The sequence below is a fragment of the Hevea brasiliensis genome, chromosome 15, assembly GCF_030052815.1.
Source record: "Hevea brasiliensis isolate MT/VB/25A 57/8 chromosome 15, ASM3005281v1, whole genome shotgun sequence".
Taxonomy (NCBI): domain Eukaryota; kingdom Viridiplantae; phylum Streptophyta; class Magnoliopsida; order Malpighiales; family Euphorbiaceae; genus Hevea; species Hevea brasiliensis.
In genome coordinates this window covers 71,663,617-71,685,992 of record NC_079507.1, presented here as the reverse complement: position 1 = coordinate 71,685,992, position 22,376 = coordinate 71,663,617, and the positions used below count along the sequence as shown (strand labels likewise).

The window sequence follows — 22,376 nt, the reverse complement described above, 5'->3', positions numbered from 1 at the left end:
AGACACTATCCCTTTCAAGGGGGATGAGCTAAAATCTATGCAAGAGTAACATTTTCTTTTTACAGAGACTTTTTAACAATGTTAGGAAGGAAGACTTTGGGTTTGACAAGCAAGTAGAATCTTGTTCTGCCTTGGGTACTTGTTTGTTACTATTTTAGCCTGAAAAGTGATGCTTTCTTCATATTTTTAAGTAAATTTTTTATATATTTGATTAAAATACTAATAGTTGCAAATCAAAATCCAATGTGCCCCAGACTCTAGATTTCAAAGGATATAAATATTAGTAAGAAACTTTTGAAAAATCAATGTGCACATGTTAGATTCAATAAAACCGAAAAAAAAAAAAAAGAAAATTCTTGGTTTCAAAGAAACAAAAAGAAGGAAAATTCCTGGTTTCACATAAACAAGAGTAATTTTCTTTTTTAGATGATCTAGAAGAAAATGATGAGAAAAGTTGCATAGATAACTAAACTAAAGAAAAATCAAATTGAAAAATACTATTTGAATCCAAATTCAATTTCAATTCAAAATAATCTCTCTGTCCAGTTCGCAATGATAATATTGGTTGCATTTAGACTGACATGTGCCAGATGAGACCAGTTTATCTTATACTGAATTTTATAACACTAAAAATACCCTGACTTTTCTATAATTAAATGTTATTATTTTCTATTTCTTTCTCCCCAAATAACCTTTTTTTTTTCTGTGTATCAAAAATTTTAAGAAATGACATAAATATTAATATTTTAATCTGCAACCCAGATATTTAATTTTTGAATTGTTAATTTAATATAAATACTATATGTTAAATTTCATAATTTAGTTAAAATTAGAGAGTGGATTAAGTATAAACATGTTGATAATTATGTTTATTTTTATTGTGATGCAATTAATATACTATGTTAAATGAAAACCCAATTAAAAATTTTGGTTTTATATTATAATACATATTGTGGATAAAAATATGATTGAAAAAAAATTAATTATAATTGATATTTATAATAAAATTTTAAATACTTCTAAAAAAAATAGCTCCATACAAAAATAATTATTCACTTTAATCAATGATAAAGTTAATTCATTTAATAAAACTAAATCAGCACTTATAATAAATTAAGAGTTTAAGTCTTATCAATAATTTTTTTTAATGAGTAATCTGTAAGCTTCACTATAATTTACTATAGACCGGAAGCCTTTCTACTTAGATTTTTTTAAATTAAAAAAAAAAAGAAATCCGATCAAAGGACGTGGCAATAGAACCTTCCAAGGGCATAAATGGGACGTTAACCAAGTTTAATTAATTACCGATTAATAATATAGTGATCAAACATTTTATATTAAAATTCAAGCTATTTTAAATAGCAAGATTTAGCAATTTGATTTAAAGATTTAAAAAATACTTTAAATAAAATTAAATAAAATCTATACTTATAATTGGTAGAAAATTAATATGTTATATATGAGAAAAAGTTTAGAATAGAAGAAATTATATTAAGAATAAATGATAATATGTCACGTGAATATTGATTGTTCCAAATGCAAGATTGGATGGTCAATGTTTAATCGAGTCAATTCAAAGGCTTATTCCATTTGAAAGTATATCTAATGCAACCTATAAAGTGAAATATTTGTGGCATATCATGATTTTCCCCTGATAGATAAGAGCTTTCATTTTCAATTGTAACTGGTTAAATGAACTTGGTCATACATGCATGCATGTTCTAGACACACATACATTTTATTTAATCGCCATAGTTAATAATAATTCCCAACTAATTAATTATACCACCATATGAATAACCATAATCAGCTTTTCCTTTTCTTTAACGTGCCTAACATGTAATTAGATTCATTCGTTCATATTAAGGGATCTCTATATATATATATATATTTTTTTTTTTTTTGTTTTTTCTGTATTGATTATTGACACAAATTAAAAGTGTAACAGTTGATGTTAATTATTATATAGCATGCAGCATAGCATATTCTTTATTGAAAAGACTGGATCTTAACTTATTCTTTTGCCAGAAGTTTAAGCAATATCTCCAAGGAATTTGTGGGTCCTGGCCTTAGCTTATCAAAGACAAAGACAAAACAATTAAAAATGGGTTATCTCTAAAATAGTTAAACGTCTAAATACTTGTCACCTCTTATGTTTTCAGTCTTCTGCTTGTGTACCGAAATTTCAATCCAGGGCAGAGCATGTAAGCTAGCTATGACCAGTAGCTAACTATACTTCAGCAGAAAAGGAACTTCCTCCGCTGCCATGTCATATCTCTAATTAAGTATAAATTTCACTCTCTAGTTATGAATTAAATTATGAATATCTTGTTATAAATTATAATTTAATTAAAATTAATACTGGTTAACTCATAGGAGGACAAATGAAGTTTGCCAAAGGCGTGTAGGTATGTCACTCTTTGATTTAGATGCGATATTGATATTTGGATAATGAAGTCAATTTATAGAGGAGTGGTTGTGAACAGTTGAAAGTGATGGGTTGATAGTTTACAAACATAATTAATGAGTTTCCGATTACAGGATTAAGCCCAACATATAATAAATAATGGGCCCACGAAACCCACAAAACAGAAAGGCCACAAAATTACTAATGGAAATGCATTCAATGGGCTTTGATTTTCGTCCATTTCATTCTTCTTGGCCCAACTATTTCCGGGATTTAGTTTTTTTTTCTTTTTTTTAAAAAAAAAAAAAAAACGAGTAGAGGATTGGTTAGATGAATTTGTAAATAAATGATATATTTTCAGTAATTTTTCTACGTACATCTCTGCTGGAAACCATTGCGCCTTTGCCTGCATTTATTCGTTTAGATCGTGCCCGATACACCGTTCGATCAATTGATCCAGCGGTTACAATTGGTCTGGACCCACGATGCTTTGACCACGCTGAAACTGATTTGTAACTTGCAAGGCACGAGGGGTACCGGCAAGACTGACAAACAAGCGTTCTATGCGGCCGCGTTTGGCTTCACAAACACCACCTGAAAACGCTAGCTTTTAACTTTCGGGCTTTTGCCGATTTCAGTTACTTGAAGGATTTCCCCGACATTCTATATAAAATTCCCCAAGGAAATATGCGGATCAAAAGAAAGAGAGAAAAACTACGAAGGGAAATTCGATCGAGAAAGTGGAGTAAAATCAGTGTTGGACAAGGAAGAAGAATTGATTATAGAGGACATTAAGGAAAGAGTCGATAAGGAAACGGCAAAAGTTATGAGGAAAAAAAAATGAGATTGCTAAAGCCTCAAAGATTTGATGCCAATTATCGCTTTCTGTTCGATTGCATAGCTGATTTATTTGGCGGATTTGTTAAATCCGATAATCAAGGGGGATTTACTGCTTGAAAAGACGGGAGTTTGTGAGGAAAATGGAACGGGGTGGAAATACTGATTTATAGGAAACGATTTTGGATATAATAGTTACTGATAAGTTGAGTGAGGATCAATTGATAAAGAGAGCATTTTCTATGGTGATATGGAGTTTGATGACGCTGCTGGAAACTTTAGAAGGTGCTATGAGGAGATGGTTCAACGAAGTGAAGGAGAAACAGATGAAGAGATGGATCAACAAAGTGAAAGAAGAAATTATTGAAATGATAGCTCCAAAGTGAATACGACATTACAGAGACGCTTCGTCAAATTGAAGAAGAACGCAAAAAAGCTGATTCAAAATATGTGGGAAACGGATTACCAGGTTATAGAGAGAAATTTAGGGAGAAAGGGTACAATAAGGTGGCAGAGATTGTGTTTTATAATCTCAGTAACTCATCATCGAGTCCAATGGTGGTTAAGCAGAGTGGAGTCGCTCTGGGCAGTGGATTCTCAAAGAATCTCTTGACTGATCTGTTGTATATTTTTTAAAATATTTGCATTGTTCCATTCCTGATAGATGAATGGAATTTTGAGAAGAGTACTGATCTTGAAATGTTAATCATATGGTAACGATTTTTGCTGCAAACCGCAAAGGATGTGCAATCTCATGTAAGGAGTTGATTATACAAATTCCCAGGGTTGCAACCTGCTCTTGCTTTGTTAGGGCGATAGTTTAAGTTTTAAAACTTCATGTTTGATTATTTTCTTATATTACATCAAGCAAGCAATTTGATTTGCAACTTGAATTTGGGTTGCTACTGAAAAAGCTTCGTTGTGGCAGTCGATTTTATTATATTGAAATTTTTGTCTAGACTATTGTCCGGTTATGGATGAATATAATGGATTAGTTCTTCCTTAAATAATTTTTCCTTCCTCTTTAGGGGAAATCATTTTTCTTAAAATTGTCTAAAAAATATTTTTTATGAAATAAACCAAATTTTATTTAAAAATTTTATGAATAAGATTATTTTACACTTAAAACTTTTTTTTCTATTTTTAAAAATATTTAGAGGCATTTGATATGATACTAATAAGGATTTTTTTTTTCTTTTTTAACTTATTAATGTTGTTTAAATATTTAAAGAGTTTAAGTGAACTTTAACCTAATTAACATTTATACTCTTAAGAGGTTAAATGTTAATTTTGAAAGACTAAATAAATAACTATCCTTTAAGAATTTTGATGCATACATTTTACATAGTCATTTAGGTTTAATTTTATAGCCATTTTATTTGATTATTAGTCAATTTTTAGCTAATTTCATTAGTTAATTAGTTAGTTTTTCATAATTGTCAATTTTGGATTAATTTGTAATTTTTACTTTGTTTTATAGGAAAAATGGTGTTTTTGAAGGACTGAAGAGAAATTTTGCCATTGAGGAGTGACTTCTACAGCCAAAGATGTCAAAAACAAGTTTTCAAGCTGAAATATGCATTGACCAAATTGTACATAACTTGCCGCATAAGCCATACAGATCTGCATAAGGAGGAAAATCACTATTCCAATACTTGCCGAATTGTGCATAAGGAGAGTGCATGGCTTATGCAGATTCACGCCCCCTTATGCAATCTCACGGAATTGTGCATAACCCATGCACCTGGTCATGCAATTTCGCATAAGTGAGCCAGAACCAGCCGAAAACTGCATAAGGGGCTACATAACTTATGCAGTCCACTTATGCAGTCCCACAAAGGTTTCATTAATGAGCTGGCAGAAGATTCCCTCAGAAAATTCCTCCTAAAACATACCATTTTAGGGCTCTAAGTCAGAAAATTTCTATAAATAGCCTTATTTCCCATTTTAGAAGAAGAGAGGAGAGCAGAAAAAGGAAAGGAAGAGGAGCAAAAGGGCAGCTGAAGAGTCACAAATCTCTCCCACACTATTTCCAATCAGATTTGGAGATTTCTTTCATTTCTTACATTTTTCCTACATTTCTAGTGTTTAGTTTCTTGTTTCCTAGCTTAGATTAAAGCTTTATTTCCATTTAAACTAAGGATATCTTGTAAACATTATGGGTAGTGAGTACTTTTATTTGATTCTGGAGTAAGGGTTGTAGTATTTGAAATATTTTGTGGATTTTGATTGGGTAATCCATATTTTGTGGTCTTAATGAGTTTTATTCATTTCTTGTGTGCTTAATGACATGCTTAGTGTAGGATCCCATTAAGTGATGTTCTTAATCCATGGTTGAGGCACCGAAAGGAGAAAATCTTGTGATAGATAATCAAGGAATTAGACTTAATTAACTTAGATCTAGAAATAGACTAAGGATTAAGAGGATTTATAGATTAATTAAGGAACTTAATGGGTCTTAATTAACTCTAACTCCACGAAAGTAGGATTAGATTGATTAAGACACTCTTTGTCCCACTCGAAAGGGTATTCAAAGGATTTAAGAATTAATCTCCTTAAAACCCGTAAGTTCCGCAAGATTGGATAACCAATTTAAAATCCCAAAATAGCTTGAATATGAAATTCCGAACTCCGGAATCGCCTTTTTATCATTTTCAATTTCTAAACAAATTTAATTGTTTGCCATTTTAAATTTTGCCATATTTCACTTGCTTATTTCAAATTGATGCAATTTTAGTTTAATTGATACATTGTTGGATAGATTATTAATTTTTCACATATAGATTTCATACTCTAATACCCATCAATTTATTACTTTAATTTCAAAAATAGTTAACTTTTTATATCAAAAATTCAATCCTTAACACAACTCCTCGTGGGAACGATATCTTATCTATATTACTTGTACGACCCGTGCACTTGCGGTTGGGCCACATCAAGATTTTGGCGCAGTTGCCGGGGAGTTGTTTGTTTAAGATTGAATTCTTGATTATTTTAGTTGTTTTTAGTTTTATCTTTGTTATCTTTTCATTTTTGTGTTTATTTGTTCTTTTTCAGGTATTTTTAATCTTTTATGAGAAGAGCTAGAAGCACAAGTGACACATCCTTATTGTTCAATCCTGAAATTGAGAAATTTTGTAAAGCCAACAAGAAAGAAACCAGAAGAAGAAAAGAAGCATTGAGAGAAACTGAATTAGAAGCAAACATGGCTGATGAAAGAATTAGAATTGGTGGCGGTAATGTTGGAAATGATCGAGACAATGAAAATGCAGCCCAAGGTGAAGAAGTTGTAAATGCTAATGTGCTTAGGGGAAGTATGATGGATCATGCTTTTCCTTGTTTTGATGACTTGAGAGAGAGCATAGCAAGACCAAGAATTGATGAAAATAGTTACAAGATGGATTTTGGAGTTCTTCAAATGATTCAGAATTCCCAATTCGGGGGACATCCTTCTGAAAATCCACACACACATCTAAAGAAATTTGCTATGATCTGTGACATGCAAAAACAACCTGGAGTGTCTGATGATGCAGCAAGATTGAAGCTATTCCCATTCTCTTTGAAAGATAGAGCATTGGATTGGCTTGATTCTTTACCTCACAACTCCATTACAAATTGGGAGCAACTCACTGATGCATTTCTTGCACAATATTTTCCACCTGGAAAAACTCAAGAATTGAGGAATCAAATGACAGCTTTCAGACCAAGAGAAGATGAAACTCTTTATGAATCATGGATGAGATGGAAGGAATTAAAGAGACAATGCCCACATCATGCCATTCCAAAATGGATGATAAATAAGAATTTTTACACCAATGTCACTCCTGCAATTAGAGGGATTATTGATGCTCAAACAGGAGAAGAATTTATTATGAAGCATGAAGATGAAGCTTATGAGCTATTGGAGAAAATTGCAAAGAACACTCATCTTTGGAGTAGTCCAAGAGGACCAGCTCCAACTCAAAAGAGGCAAGCTGCTGGAATGTATGACCTTGATCCATTTAACATGATTAATGCAAAGTTTGATACACTTACAAATGTTTTGGCTAAGAAGATGGAAGATTTAAGTATGTTGGTTAGTTCATCATCATCATCTGGAAGTTCACAACAAGTTGCTTATGCAGAAGGAACTACTAGCTGTGGAGTAGACTATGGAGAGCAAGCAGCATATGTTGGTAATTATGGAAACAAACAGATGGGGAATCCTTACTCTCAAACTTATAATCCAACTTGGAGGAATCATCCCAACTTTTCATGGGGAAATTAGCAAAGTCAAGTTCCAAATCAGAATTTTCAACCACAATAGCAACAAGGAATTCCATTTCAGCAAAATAGGCAACCATTGCCTAATTTTCAGCAGAAAACTATGAATCCTCCACCAAAACAGCAAGAACAAAATCCCACCACAGAAGCCTTATTACAACAGATTCTTGCTAACCAAACTAAGCATGATGAGGAGATGAGAGAGATGAAAGCAAGGCTAGAACAGATGCAAACACATAACAGAATGCTGGAAAATCAGATTGCACAACAAGCATCTTCCTCAGGTACCAAGTCTTTTGGAAAACTTCCAAGTCAACCAGAAAACCCAAGAGAGCAGTGTCAAGCTATTACTTTAAGAAGTGGGAAAGTTGTAAATAATGAGAAGAGTGAAAAAAATGAGAAAAGTGAAAATAGTGAGAAGAGAGAAAATGAGAAAGAAATTGATGAGAGTGAAAAACAAGAAAGTGCAGAAAAATGTAAAGAGAAAATTGAAGAGAAGGAAGAGAAGTATATACCTCCAGAGCCTTACAAGCCACAACTTCCCTTTCCACAAAGATTTCAAAAAGCCAAGCTTGATAAGCAATTTGGGAAGTTCTTAGAGGTTTTGAAGAAGCTATACATAAATGTGCCTTTTATTGATGCTCTTTCACAAATGCCCTCTTATGCAAAATTCTTAAAAGAAATTCTCTCAAACAAGAGGAGACTTGAAGACCATCAAACTGTAGCTTTAACTGAGGAATGTAGTGCTATCCTCCAAAGGAAACTTCCTCCAAAGCTCAAGGATCCAGGGAGTTTTTCAATTCCATGCCACATTGGGGAATCATGTTCTACAAAAGCTTTATGTGATTTAGGGGCTAGTGTTAGCCTTATGCCCCTTTCTATTTATGAGAAGCTCAATATGGGAGATCTTAAACCAACCCACATTTCTCTTCAGTTAGCTGACAGATCAATTAAGTATCCTGAAGGGATTTCGGAGAATGTGCCTCTGAAGGTTGGGAAGTTCTATATACCTGTTGACTTTGTCATCTTAGACATGGAGGAGGATTCTAATATTCCAATTATCTTGGGAAGACCCTTTCTAGCTACAACAGGAGCATTGATTGATGTTAAGGGAGAAAAATTGACTCTTAGAGTTGGTGAAGATCAATTGGTTTTCAATATTAATAACACTATGAAGAAGCATCATTCTGAAGCTGATACTTGCTTGAGAGTTGATATCATTGATGAGTTGGTTGAAGAACACTTCAGAAAGAGATATCCAGAAGATCCACTTGAAAATTGTTTGGTTCATGGAGGAGGCCTAGACTATGACAACCCTCATGTGGCTGCATATGCTCAACATCTAGAGGGAAGTCCACCATTCATTTCTGCTCCAGTTTTTCAACTTACACAAAAAGAAAAAGTCGAATCTAAGCAACCATCATTCAAGGAAGAAGATGCACCTAAGGTAGAACTTAAGCAACTTCCTTCTCAGCTTAGGTATGAATTTCTTGGCACTAATAACACTTATCCAGTAATTGTAAATGCAAACTTGAGTACTTTAGAGGCTGATAAGTTGTTAAGAGTGTTGAGGCAATTTAGGAAAGTTTTAGGATATACCATAGATGACATTAAGGGAATAAGCCCACACTTTTGCATGCATAGAAATATTTTGGAAGAAAATTGCAAGCCATCTATTGAACATCAGAGGAGGTTGAACCCAAATATGAAAGAAGTTGTTAAAAAGGAAATTTTGAAGTTGCTTGATGTAGGGATCATATACCCTATCTCAGACAGTACTTGGGTGAGCCCAGTCCATGTTGTCCCAAAAAAGGGTGGAATGACAGTGGTCAAAAATGAAAATAATGAATTAATTCTCACAAGAACAGTGACTAGTTGGCGAATGTGCATAGATTACAGAAAACTAAATGTTGCCACTAGAAAAGATCATTTTCCACTTCCCTTCATTGATCAAATGTTAGAAAGATTGGCTAGGCATTCTTATTTTTGCTATCTAGATGGATACTCAGGTTTTTTTCAAATCCCTATCCATCCAAATGAGCAAGAGAAAACCACTTTTACCTGTCCATATGGAACCTTTGCTTATAGGAGGATGCCATTTGGGTTGTGTAATGCACCAGCCACTTTTCAAAGGTGCATGATGGCAATCTTCTCAGATTTCATTGAAGACATAATGGAGGTTTTTATGGATGACTTTTCTGTTTATGGATCTTTATTTGACATATGCTTGGCTAAACTTTCTAAAGTTTTACAGCGATGTGCAGATACTGACCTTGTGTTAAACTGAGAAAAGTGTCATTTCATGGTTCAGGAAGAGATAGTGCTTGGACATTTGGTGTCTAACAGAGGAATAGAGGTTGATAAAGCCAAGGTTGAAGTGATAGAGAAGATGGCTCCTCCTACCAATGTCAAGGGAATTCGAAGTTTTCTAAGACATGCCGGGTTCTACAGACGCTTTATCAAGGATTTTTCTAAAATAGCCAAACCTTTGTCTAATTTGTTAAGTCATGACACACCATTTGTATTTGACCAAGAGTGTTTGGATGCCTTTTGCAGGTTGAAGCAAGCTCTTATCACTGCACCAATCATGCAACCACCTGATTGGAGCCTACCTTTTGAAATTATGTGTGATACTAGCAACTATGCAATTGGAGCTGTTCTTGGTCAAAGAAAGGACAAAAAGGCTTATGCTATTTATTATGCCAGTAGAACACTGGATGAGGCTCAAACAAATTATGCAACAACTGAAAAGGAATTTTTAGCAATTGTCTTTGCATTGGAAAAGTTCAGACCTTACATTATTGACTCAAAGGTGATTATATTTTCAGATCATGCAGCCATCAGGTATTTACTCCGTAAAAAGGAGGCTAACTCATTAGGTGGATTCTGATGCTACAAGAGTTTGATTTGGAGATTAGAGATAAGAAGGGAGCTGAAAATGTAGTTGCGGATAATCTTAGTAGGTTGAAATTGGATGATGAAGAAATGGATGAAGTCCCTATTGATGAGTTTTTCTTGGATGAATAACTTTTCTCTCTTGTTGCTAAACTACCTTGGTATGCAGACTTTGTGAATTATCTATCTTGTAGAGTTCTACCTCTAGGAATGACATGGCAACAAAAGAAAAAGTTTTTGCATGAGGTAAAATTTTATAGATGGGATGATCCTTTACTCTTTAGGAGATGCTGTGATGGTTTAATAAGGAGATGTATTCCTGATGAGGAGACACATAGTATTATGCATCATTGCCATGCTTCTGATTATGGAGGACATTTTGGAATCTCTAAAACAGCTAGTAAAATTTTGCAAGCTGGTTTCTTTTGGCCAAATCTTTTTAAGGATGTGAGGAAATTTGTGTTGGAATGTGATAAATGTCAAAGGAGTGGAAACTTGTCAAAAAGAGATTAAATGCCCCTAAATGATATTCTTGAAGTAGAATTATTCGATGTCTGGGGAATAGATTTTATGGGGCCATTTCCTCCTTCATATGGTAATAAATACATTCTAGTTGGGGTTGACTATGTGTCAAAGTGGGTGGAAGCTATTGCAACTCCAACTAATGATGCTAGAGTGGTAGTGAAATTCTTGAAGAAATTTATCTTGAGTAGATTTGGAGCTCCTAGGGTTGTAATTAGTGATGGGGGTTCCCATTTTTGTAATAAATAATTTGAGAGCTTAATGAGGAAGTATGGTGTAGTGCACAAGATAGCTACCCCATACCATCCTCAAACTTCAGGACAAGTTGAAATTTCTAACAGAGAACTCAAGCATATCTTGGAGAAAACAGTGAGCAATTCTCGAAAAGATTGGTCTATCAAACTAGATGATGCTTTATGGGCATATAGGACTGCTTATAAAACCCCTATAGGAACTACTCCCTTTAGGTTGGTGTATGGTAAGTCTTGTCATTTACCTGTGGAGCTAGAACATGGAGCATATTGGGCCATTCAGACCTTGAATTTTTATCTTAAGCAAGCTGGTGAGAAAAGGTTATTGCAACTTAATGAGCTTGAAGAATTGAGGATGGATGCATATGAAAGTGCCCGTATATACAAAGAAAGAACCAAAGTTTGGCATGATAAGCATCTTAGGAAAAAGGAATTCAAAGAAGGTGATTTAGTTTTATTGTTCAACTCAAGATTGAAATTGTTCCCTGGAAAACTTAAATCAAGGTGGACTGGTCCATATAGAGTTTCTAAGGTTTTCCCTTATGGAGCAATTGAAATTTGGAGTGAAAAATCTGGGAATTTTAAGGTCAATGGGCATAGATTGAAACATTACATAATTGGAGACCCAATAAAAGGAGCAAGCTATTACAAGCTCTCCAATCCCTCGACTCTTTTCAGTGAAATGCATGAAAAGTCCAGCTAAGGACTATAAATTAGCCCTCTTGGGAGGCATCCCAAGCTTTTTTATTTTCCTTTTTGTTGATTTACTTTTATTTTCATTGCTTTTGCTTTTATCTTAAATCTCCCCAAATTCAATTTTTGACATTGTTGAATCTTGTCCCTTGTAGATGTATTTCAATGGAGAAAGGTTGGTGAACTGCTGGGGAGTAACCCTTAACCTGAAATTATGTTCTTTAAATCTCCTACAAATTGATTGATTTTTGTTGCATAACCTGTGTAGGTTGCTATCTGGTTTATGCAGAGAAAAAAATGACATTTTGCAGCAAGGAAGAGTCTGCAGCAGATGACTTATGTTCTTGGTGAGGTTGGGTGTGTAACTTTTAAGTATTTGTGCTTTTAATGTTAATATGGTGGTAAGTGGGTCATCTTTGTAGTTTTGACCTTATTTGGGTTGTGAGATTCAAGGTGGACATATTGCATTTTCTTGGCATAATTTGGAGAGTTCATTTTTCATTTGTGGAAAAATGCAACTTTATGCAGATTTTGTTGAGTTTTATGTGTTAAATGTTGATTTGCAGAATTTCAGTCAAAATGGCATGGTTCACAAAGGCTTTTATGCAGGATTCACTTCTACAAGCTTGTGTGATGCAATTTTGATGGATTTTGTATATATTGATGTGTTTTTTATGACAATTTCTCATGATTTATGCTTCATAGAATTATATTTCTTCATTCTGGGGTATTTTTCACACTTGCAAATCATTTTCAATTGTTCTCTCAATCTTGTTGAATTGTGCATAAGTAACTGCATAGCTTATGCAATCCTGCATAACCAAAATTCTTGCCATTTTTCACCTCTGTTGCAAACTGCATAAGGTAGTGCATAGCTTATGCAACTCTGCATAGCCACATTTTTTTCAAATTTCATACATACCGAGACGTGTATAAGTGTGTGCATGACTTATGCACATTTGCATGACTTCAAATCCTGCATTTTCTCTCTCCACCGAAATCTACATAAGGGGAGTGCATGGCTTATGCACTTCCGCATGACCAAAAACTCCAAAAATCAAAACCTGCCGAGAGGTGCATAAGCAGGGTGCATAACTTATGCACTTCTACATGACTTCCGATCTTGCATTTTCTCTCTCTGCCGAAATCTGCATAAGGAGAGCGCATAGCTTATGCACTTCCGCATGACCAAAAACTCTGAATTCCAAAACTTGCAGAGAGGTGCATAAGCAGAGTGCATAACTTATGCACTTCTGCATGACCGAACCCTTAAAAATTCAAAACTTGCCGAGACCTGCATAAGCAGAGTGCATGACTTATGCACAAGTGCATGACCACATTCTCTGAATTTAAAAATCTGCCAAGAGGTGCATAAGCAAGGTGCATAGCCTATGCACTTCTGCATGACCTCACATTCTGAACTCTAAAACTTGCCGAGAGGTGCATAAGCAATGTGCATAAGCTATGCACATTCACTTTCCCTTTATGCAGTTTTATATAAGTCCAGTTCAAAACTTCTTTTCGGTAAAATTTTTTCCCACCTCCACCTCCCGATATCCCTGCTCACTCCTTTTCCCCCCCCACGACCTTTATTCCGGCATTACATTTCCTCTCCTCTTCTTCTCCACTTCTATTTTCGCCGCAATTTCTCCCTGCATTCTTTCATTTTATCCCTCAACCTCCTCTTTTCTCACCATCGACGACCCATGGAGTCGCCTCCTCATTCTCCTCAAACTTCCCCTCTCCAAGTTTCGCCCCTGTCAATGCGGCCTCCTAACCCCGATTCTCCTCCACAAGAAACTCCTCCTCCACCCCCCATAGCCACTTACAATAGAAAAATTAGGTCGAAATCTACGAGACCCATTGCTTCTGCACCACCTCTCTCAAAGCGTAAAGAATCACCCATCCCATTTTCAGAACCACCACCCAAAAACCCCAAAACTTCAGCCTCCACACAAGCCAAATCACCCTCTTCCAGCAAAAAGCAAACGTCAGCAGCCTCACTGGTATCAAAACTACCTTGGCCTCTTCTTGATGCAGTTCAAAAGGCAGCCCTTAAGCGACTTAAGGAAAGGAGGGTGCAACCCACTAGGTATATTTCTGTGGATTCTCTCCAATCACTTGGTTTATTTGACAATGTGGTTGCCTATCTTGATGGTATGGGTTGGATGGAATTTGTGCACAAGCAAGAAATTGTTTATCCAGCTTTAGTTTTGGAATTTATTTCCTCATTCTCTGCCACCCTGAAATTGCATGATGTAGATTTTAAGCCAACTATGAAATTTAGATGTTTGGGGCAAAATAGAGAGTTATCATTAGACTAATTTCATAGCATTTTTGGTTTTGCAATTGATGGGCTATTTAGAGTGCCATATACAGGGGTAGAGGTAGCAAACAAGGGTATTTGGAATGCTACTCAATTTTGGAGAATTATCACCAACCAACCTCAGACTTTTTCTGCTGGCAGATCAAAAACCTCTCAAATACTAGACCCTGCACTTAGGTTTATTCATAAGCTGATTGCTAGCACTATCTATTCATAGGCTGATTGCTAGCACTATCTTCGCCAAAGGGACTAGTTCTAGTGCTGTGGGGAAATCTGAATTATTCATGTTATGGTGTGCTTTTCACAAGGTCAAGGTTTCTCCTGGTTATTTCTTTTGTGAGCATGTGTTGCATATTGCCACCAAATCCATAGGTGACATTGTCTTGGGTGGGCTCATAACTGTAATAGCCAAGCATTTTGGTTTTAATCCTGAAGAGCACCCAATACCAGCACTTGTAGACACCTTATATTTTGATGCTACACACCTATCTAAAACAGGATTCAACCTGCCACATTCTGACATTGCACAACTAGCAACAGAAACTGAACCCACTGCACAACCAGAAGCCCAACCTGTCCCACCAGTCCCACAGCACTCTACTGAACCTACCCCACCCCCTCGATGCACAGACACCCACGCACAGCCCACACCCTCTGCAGCTGAACCCTCTTCATCCACAGCCCCTCCTGCATTCAACACTAAAGCCTTATTCACCTACCTTGAAAGGCTTAGTGATGATATATACTTTGTGGATAGGAAGCTTGACACTGGTCTTGATACCCTCAAGGATCGTCATGATCACCTATTTGACCTTGTCATGGAAATCAGAGATAAGCAGAAAGAATTGAAGGAGATACTGAAGCAGCTCATGATCTTTCTGGGGATGCCTCCTCCACCTCCATCACCTCCTCCAGCACCATCATTTCGACAGACAGCGTGACCACGGCCCCTTAGCCACATCTATGGACAAGGGCAAAACAATAGAACTAGATTAGTTTCTGTTTTACTTTTGTTCAAACTTGTAGGACTTTTTCTTTGTAAATATGTTCAAACAATTTTAGTTTGTTTTGAATTCTATTTTTCTTGAAGTTTTATTGGATAGCTATTACATTAGTTTTCTTTGATTTCCATTGCCTTTACTGCCCTTTTTGTGCATATTTGTCCATACTCTGTCTATATCTGCATGCTTCTACTGGTGGTTGCACATTTGTCCTGGCTCAGCATCATGCAGCAGCTTTTGAATATACTGCACAGGCTGTGAATTCACTTATGCAAATATTTTGCATAGCCTGTGCAGCCCTTTTATGCCACTTATGCAGAACTGCACAGGCTGTAATTCCCTTATGCAAATGTCCTGCATAGCCTGTGCAGTCCTTATTGCCACTCATGCAGAACCGCACAGCTTATGCACCCTACTTATGCACCTGTTCTGGACAGCACTTTGCTCTGCATAACCTGTGCAGCTTTTTATGCATCCCCATTATATCTTTAATTCTCATCTGCTCTATACAAGGTAACTCTTTCTTTTTGCTCTTAATTTTCACTAATCCTGGTTATTCCCTTTGCTTTGAGTTTTGATATTGCATTGCTTAAGACATTGAGGACAATGTCTAATTTTGAGTTTGGGGGTGCACATTTTGATTTTTGCTTCATTTTTCACATTTTGAGTATAGAGCATCCCATCCCATCCCATTCCATTTACATATATTGTAAATAGTTTACATATACATCCATACATACATATACATTACACATTTACACACACATTATACACCACTTAGAATTGTACACATTGCACATAATTAGACTTCCTTCATTTAGTTAATGCATTGCTCATTTTTAGGAATCATGCATCATGCATTAAAATCTTTTGCCAAATCCCTTAAGCATTGAAAAGTTACCTATGAGGGTGATTTGACTTACCTTTAGTTGGGTTTGTGGATTGAAAGTTTCCTAAGAGGTGCAAGGTTTTGAAGTGTCTATCCCTTGCCTATATCTTCTTAGCCAAAAAGCCACCAAACTAGTCATTTGGAGATGGAAGTGTTTAGAGGGAGTTATTGGATAAAAAGTAGTCAAATGATGTCTCACCAATCCTAGAACAAATTTTCTAAACCTTTCAAGGCGAAATACCAGCTTGTACTTGAAAAGAGAGATGATTAGGCATTCTTTGATTTAAACCTTCTCATTTTAAACCTTTGGCCCTTTTCCTAATTAAAATTGACCCTTGCAAACCCCTTTGAGCCTTTTTATTCCTAATTTTCTTGAAATCCTTATTGTTACCTAGCCAATGAACCAAACACTCCAACCCTTTTCATGAGAATAATTATTTACAACATTAGGTACATATATATATATATATATATATATATATATATATATATATATATATATATATATATATATAAAATAAAAGAAAAAAAATACAATAAAAGGGAGAAGAAATGCTTGTCATATTGTAAAAAAGTGCTAGTATATGTGCTTTTCACCATTGTCATCCAAAATGAAAGAAATCCACCCAAAGTATTAAAAGAAATGAGTTTGGGGGTGGCAATTTTAGGGACAATCATCAAAAGAAAATGCAAGATACAAGTTAAAGTATCAAAATGTCCCTCCATTTTTATGTGTTTTGTAAAATATGCTAGCACTTGACAATTCTCATTGTGTATTTCTCTCCCCCATATAAATAAATAAATAAAAAAAAGGAGAAAAAGAAAAAAAATATAATAAAATAAGAAGTGTACCTTATGTTGTTAAGATTGGAAATATTCTCATGCTTTGAATCCTTTTTACCCATTCTTCTTCTTAGCCTCATTTTGAACCCCATGGCCCCATTACACCCCTAAAAAGACCTTTGATCTCTTGATAGTACTTGCTACATTAGTGGAGATGGGAGTAGGGAATTTGCCAATGGGATTGGAAAACTATTCATTCATTCATTCAATTCCATCATTCCATATAGAGACACTTTGACTATTGATTGTCCTAGAATTCCTTTTGAGCATGACTCTCTCTTTTGATTGGTTGGTTTGGGAATTTTGAATGATAATTGACTTGATGGCTAAGCGGTGAAAGCTTGGATAAGCACTAGATTCTTTGCATTTTGAAGGATGGGTATATGGATTGTTGGTATGGCTAAAGGGGTGTTAAGTTACTTTAATAGGTGATTTTCATAGCTCTTTGGATAAGGCACCCCTAAAAATTTTTGCATCACATTTTAAAGTTTGCTTGAGGACAAGCAAAAGCTTGAGTTTGGGGGTATTTGATGCATACATTTTGCATAGTCATTTAGGTTTAATTTTATAGCCATTTTATTTGATTATTAGTCAATTTTTAGCTAATTTCATTAGTTAATTAGTTAATTTTTCATAATTGTCAATTTTGGATTAATTTATAATTTTTACTTTGTTTTGTAGGAAAAAATGGTGCTTTTGAAGGACTGAAGAGAAATTTTGCCATTGAGGAGTGACTTCTACAGCCAAAGATGTCAAAAACAAGTTTTCAAGCTGAAATATGCATTGACCAAATTGTGCATAACTTGCCGCATAAGCCATGCAGATCTACATAAGGAGGAAAATCACTGTTCCAATACCTGCCGAATTGTGCATAAGGAGAGTGCATGGCTTATGCAGATTCATGCCCCCTTATGCAATCTCACGAAATTGTGCATAACCCATGCACCTGGTCATGCAGTTTCGCATAAGTGAGCCAGAACCAGCCGAAAACTGTATAAGGGACTGCATAACTTATGCAGTCCACTTATGCAGTCCCACAAAGGTTTCATTAATGAGCTGGCAGAAGATTCCCTCAGAAAATTCCTCCTAAAACACACCATTTTAGGGCTCCATGTCAGAAAATTTCTATAAATAGCCTTATTTCCCATTTTAGAAGAAGAGAGGAGAGCAGAAAAAGGAAAGGAAGAGGAGCAAAAGGGCAGCTGAAGAGTCACAAATCTCTCCTACACCATTTCCAATCAGATTTGGAGATTTCTTTCCTTTCTTACATTTTTCCTACATTTCTAGTGTTTAGTTTCTTACTTCCTCGCTTAGATTAAAGCTTTATTTCCATTTAAACTAAGGATATCTTGTAAACATTATGGGTAGTGAGTACTTTTATTTGATTCTGGAGTAAGGGTTGTAGTATTTGAAATATTTTGTGGATTTTGATTGGGTAATCCATATTTTGTGGTCTTAATGAGTTTTATTCATTTATTGTGTGCTTAATGACATGCTTAGTGTAGGATCCCATTAAGTGATATTCTTAATCCATGGTTGAGGCACCGAAATGAGAAAACCTTGTGATAGATAATCAAGGAATTGGACTTAATTAACTTAGATTTAGAAATAGACTAAGGATTAAGAGGATTTATAGATTAATTAAGGAACTTAATGGGTCTTAATTAACTCTAACTCCATGAAAGTAGGATTAGATTGATTAAGGCACTCTTTGTCCCACTCGAAAGGGTATTCAAAGGATTTAAGAATTAATCTCCTTAAAACCCGTAAGTTCCGCAATATTGGATAACCAATTTAAAATCCCAAAATAGCTCGAATATGAAATCCCGAACTCCGGAATCGCCTTTTTATCATTTTCAATTTCTAAACAAATTTAATTGCTAGCCATTTTAAATTTTGCCATATTTCACTTGCTTATTTCAAATTGATGCAATTTTAGTTTAATTGATACATTGTTGAATAGATTATTAATTTTGCACATATAGATTTCATACTCTAATACCCATCAATTTATTACTTTAATTTCAAAAATAGTTCAATTTAGTCAACTTTTTATATCAAAAATTCAATCCTTAACATAATTCCTCGTAGGAACGATATCGTATCTATATTACTTGTACGACCCGTGCACTTACGGTTGGGCCACATCAAATTTAAAACTTATAAAAATAATATTTAATCTTGATTTTTTAACTTGTTACTCAATTTTTTAATTTTCTAACAAATATAAAGTAATTTGCGATTTAATTCTCGAACAATTTAATTCTGTTATTCTTTAATTAAAAGGAAAAAAAAGTTACTCCATGAGATATGTTTACATTAATAAAAAAAATAATTCTTTAAAGATATATTTAGTCAATCATAAATTAAAGCAGTAAATTCAAATATAAAAATTAATTATAAATATTAAAATTATAAATATAATCTGATATATAAAATGAAATGAGATGGATTAAATTATTACGGATTTCAGTTCACTAATAATAAATTTTAATAAAAAAACGATTTTGTTAATAAATATGTATTAAATACAGATTTATTTTTTTAATTAAAAATAAAAGTACCAACGGAAGCAATCTTACTCCACTATTAACATCGGCGCATCCAGTACACAAGATGTCCATACATAATCCTATGTATTTCTCTTTGGTTCCATTATCAACCCGAAATAATTTCTCTTAAACCGCTCATTAACATGCCTCAAGAAATGGTACTTGTAGCTGTTCGTGGCCACAGAAGAAATCCTACTGTGCATACCACCTATTAGCACTCATATACACTTCAGGTAATTCAAGACCCTTTTGTAAAGGGACAAGTTCCTTCTTCCTTAATCTAGCTGGTTCTCCATCCTCATTGTCCTTGCTTGCGCCCTCTCCACTTCAATCTTGACTTTGTATTGCTCAATCCTCATTTCTTTTGGCAACAATCTTGGCTTAGGTTCAGGCATGGGTAAGGTACAGACCAAGATTTTCCTGAAGTTACTTGTCAATCTTGACATCCTTCGTGCCCCTCGTTCTTCCCGATGAATGATGCTTTCTTGTAGAGCCTTTACCTTTACTTGCCTTCTTCGCTTGCCTTTACCTTTATCTTTACCTTAACGTTGCTGTCTAGGGTTTTAGGGTGGTTTCTGTGCAACCTTAGAGCAGTAATGTAAAACCTCTCGTCATCTGGAAAAATCCCCGTGCCCTGACCCTCCGGAAAAATTATGAAAGTTGAGCGCTGCTTACACTTTTCTGTTAGTGCTCCTTACACTTTTATGTGAGTCCTAAGAGAGAGACCTTACGTTTATGTGAGTGATATGGTGAGCTTTTTACTAGACTGGTGTAACAGAAAAAATAATACACAGATAAGTTTGAATTTAATTATTAAAAGGAGTAAAATTGTGTTGAGTTTGAAGTTTTGAGGACGGAACATTAATTTTTAATAGCGTTTTGAAAGTGTAACGCTAATTATAATAGCGTTTAAAATCCGATAGCGTCAACTGATTTTAATTAAAAATTATTAAATAAAATAATTAAATCAACTTTATTTTTTTATTAATTGTTTTATTTTATATTTTTAAATAAAATATAAATATTATTTTAATAAATAATATTACAATAATTAATATTATAGACCATAATATTTTTATTATAAAAAATTATTTTTAATTTAAAATTAAATTAAATTTTAATTAAATAAAAAATTAAAATATAAAATATTATTAATTTTATTTAATAATTACTTTCAAAAGATAATAAATTACTAAATATTTAATTAAATTTTAAAATAAATAAAAATTATAATATAAAATATTGTTAATTTTATTTTAATAATTATTTTAAAAAATAATAAATTACTAATGGTAAAATAATAAAACTTTATAATTTTATTTTAATAATTATTTTATAATTAGCATGCGGCCTTCAAAAATTAAAATATAAAATATTATTAATTTTGTTTAATAATTACTTTCAAAAGATAATAAATTACTAAATATTTAATTAAATTTTAAAATAAATAAAAATTATAATATAAAATATTGTTAATTTTATTTTAATAATTATTTTAAAAAATAATAAATTACTAATGGTAAAATAATAAAACTTTATAATTTTATTTTAATAATTATTTTATAATTAGCATGCGGCCTTCAAAACTTTCCAACACAGCATAATTTTACCTTTTTAATAATTAAGTTCAAAGTCATTATTTTTTAATATATTATATTTCTGTTAGACCCCGTCTGGTAAACAGCTTTGATGTGGTCGTGTCCCCATCAGCATCAACAAGAAGAAAATCGAAAGCCATTGTGGCTGACGGCTGACATAATTTAGGAGACTAGGATTATGGAGTAGAAGAAGAGAAGAGAGACGGCGAGATGGATATTTGAAGGTTTTCGGTCTTTTTGACGGAGATGATAATACCTGGGGAGCAAGTAGGGTTTAAGATTTAGTGGTGCAATTTCTACGGTATTTTAAGAGAAACTAAAGTCCGACCACAACGCAATAAAAAAAAAAAAACCGATTTTGAAATTTATTACGAGCTCCTTATTGTCAAATAGTTTCACTTCTAGAATTTCTAATTAATTAGAATTTTTCCTTATTTCTACAAAAAGTAATAACAAGGAGATGACCTTTCTCGTTGCCGTTTTGATAGCTGATGGAAGGCTGGAGCTGCTGCTGCTGCCATTGTTGTCCCAAAATAGTCTAAGAGGGGAGTGAATTGGACTTTAACAATTTTTCGGCTCTTACTTATAGCCTAATGAAAAATTATGGCTTTGTTCAACTAGGTGCTTCTTAATGTATAATGACAGTGATATGTATTTCAAGAAAGTGTCCTTAAGTTGCAATTCAAGCTTTAATTAATATTTATGGCTATTACAACATGCATCACAAAATATTTCACTAATTTCTCATCATACTCATAAATCCTCAAATATACCAACTCAATAAATTCAATCAACATTCAAGGTCATGTATAAAAATTAAATTGCACAAAAGTAAAGAGGTTAAGGTTAGAGAGATCAAACTCAATGATTTTTATAGTGGTTCGGCTTAACTAGCCTACATCCACTCTCTCAAAGAACCCTCTTTGAGTCTTCTCTCCATTATTTGCTCTTTTAAAGGCAAGAGACCAAAAGCCCTTTATAACTTTTCAACACCAAGCTTTTGCCAATGTAGCTTGAAACCTTCACAAGTGCTATCTCAAGCACTCACACTCTCAAGTTTCAATAGGTGCTTGTACAACCTCTCTTAAATGCAACTTAATGTTTTTACACTCACTCTTACTCAATACAAATCAAACTATAAAGAAGAGATGAGTTGATTTGCCAATGGTAGCTCAAAAATTTTAAAGCTTTTGAACGAAAGCAATGAATAAAAAATCAAAGTTGGAGTTCAAATGTTAGCTTTCATCAAACTAAAAATGAAGTAAAGAAGGTGTATTTATAGTTCCAAATCATTTTAGA

General features: G+C 34.0%; 1 non-coding gene and 1 pseudogene across 1 annotated transcript; one reads left to right on the top strand and one right to left on the bottom strand.

The window, feature by feature from the left end:
• Positions 1-2,384: 2,384 nt before the first annotated feature.
• LOC110641772 (uncharacterized) lies at positions 2,385-3,977 on the top strand (annotated as a pseudogene).
• Positions 3,978-6,917: 2,940 nt separating this feature from the next.
• On the bottom strand, positions 6,918-7,024 carry LOC131174389 (small nucleolar RNA R71). The gene has a single exon (XR_009144636.1). It is a non-coding gene; the product is annotated as a small nucleolar RNA R71 (small nucleolar RNA).
• Between the last annotated feature and the right edge of the window lie 15,352 nt (positions 7,025-22,376).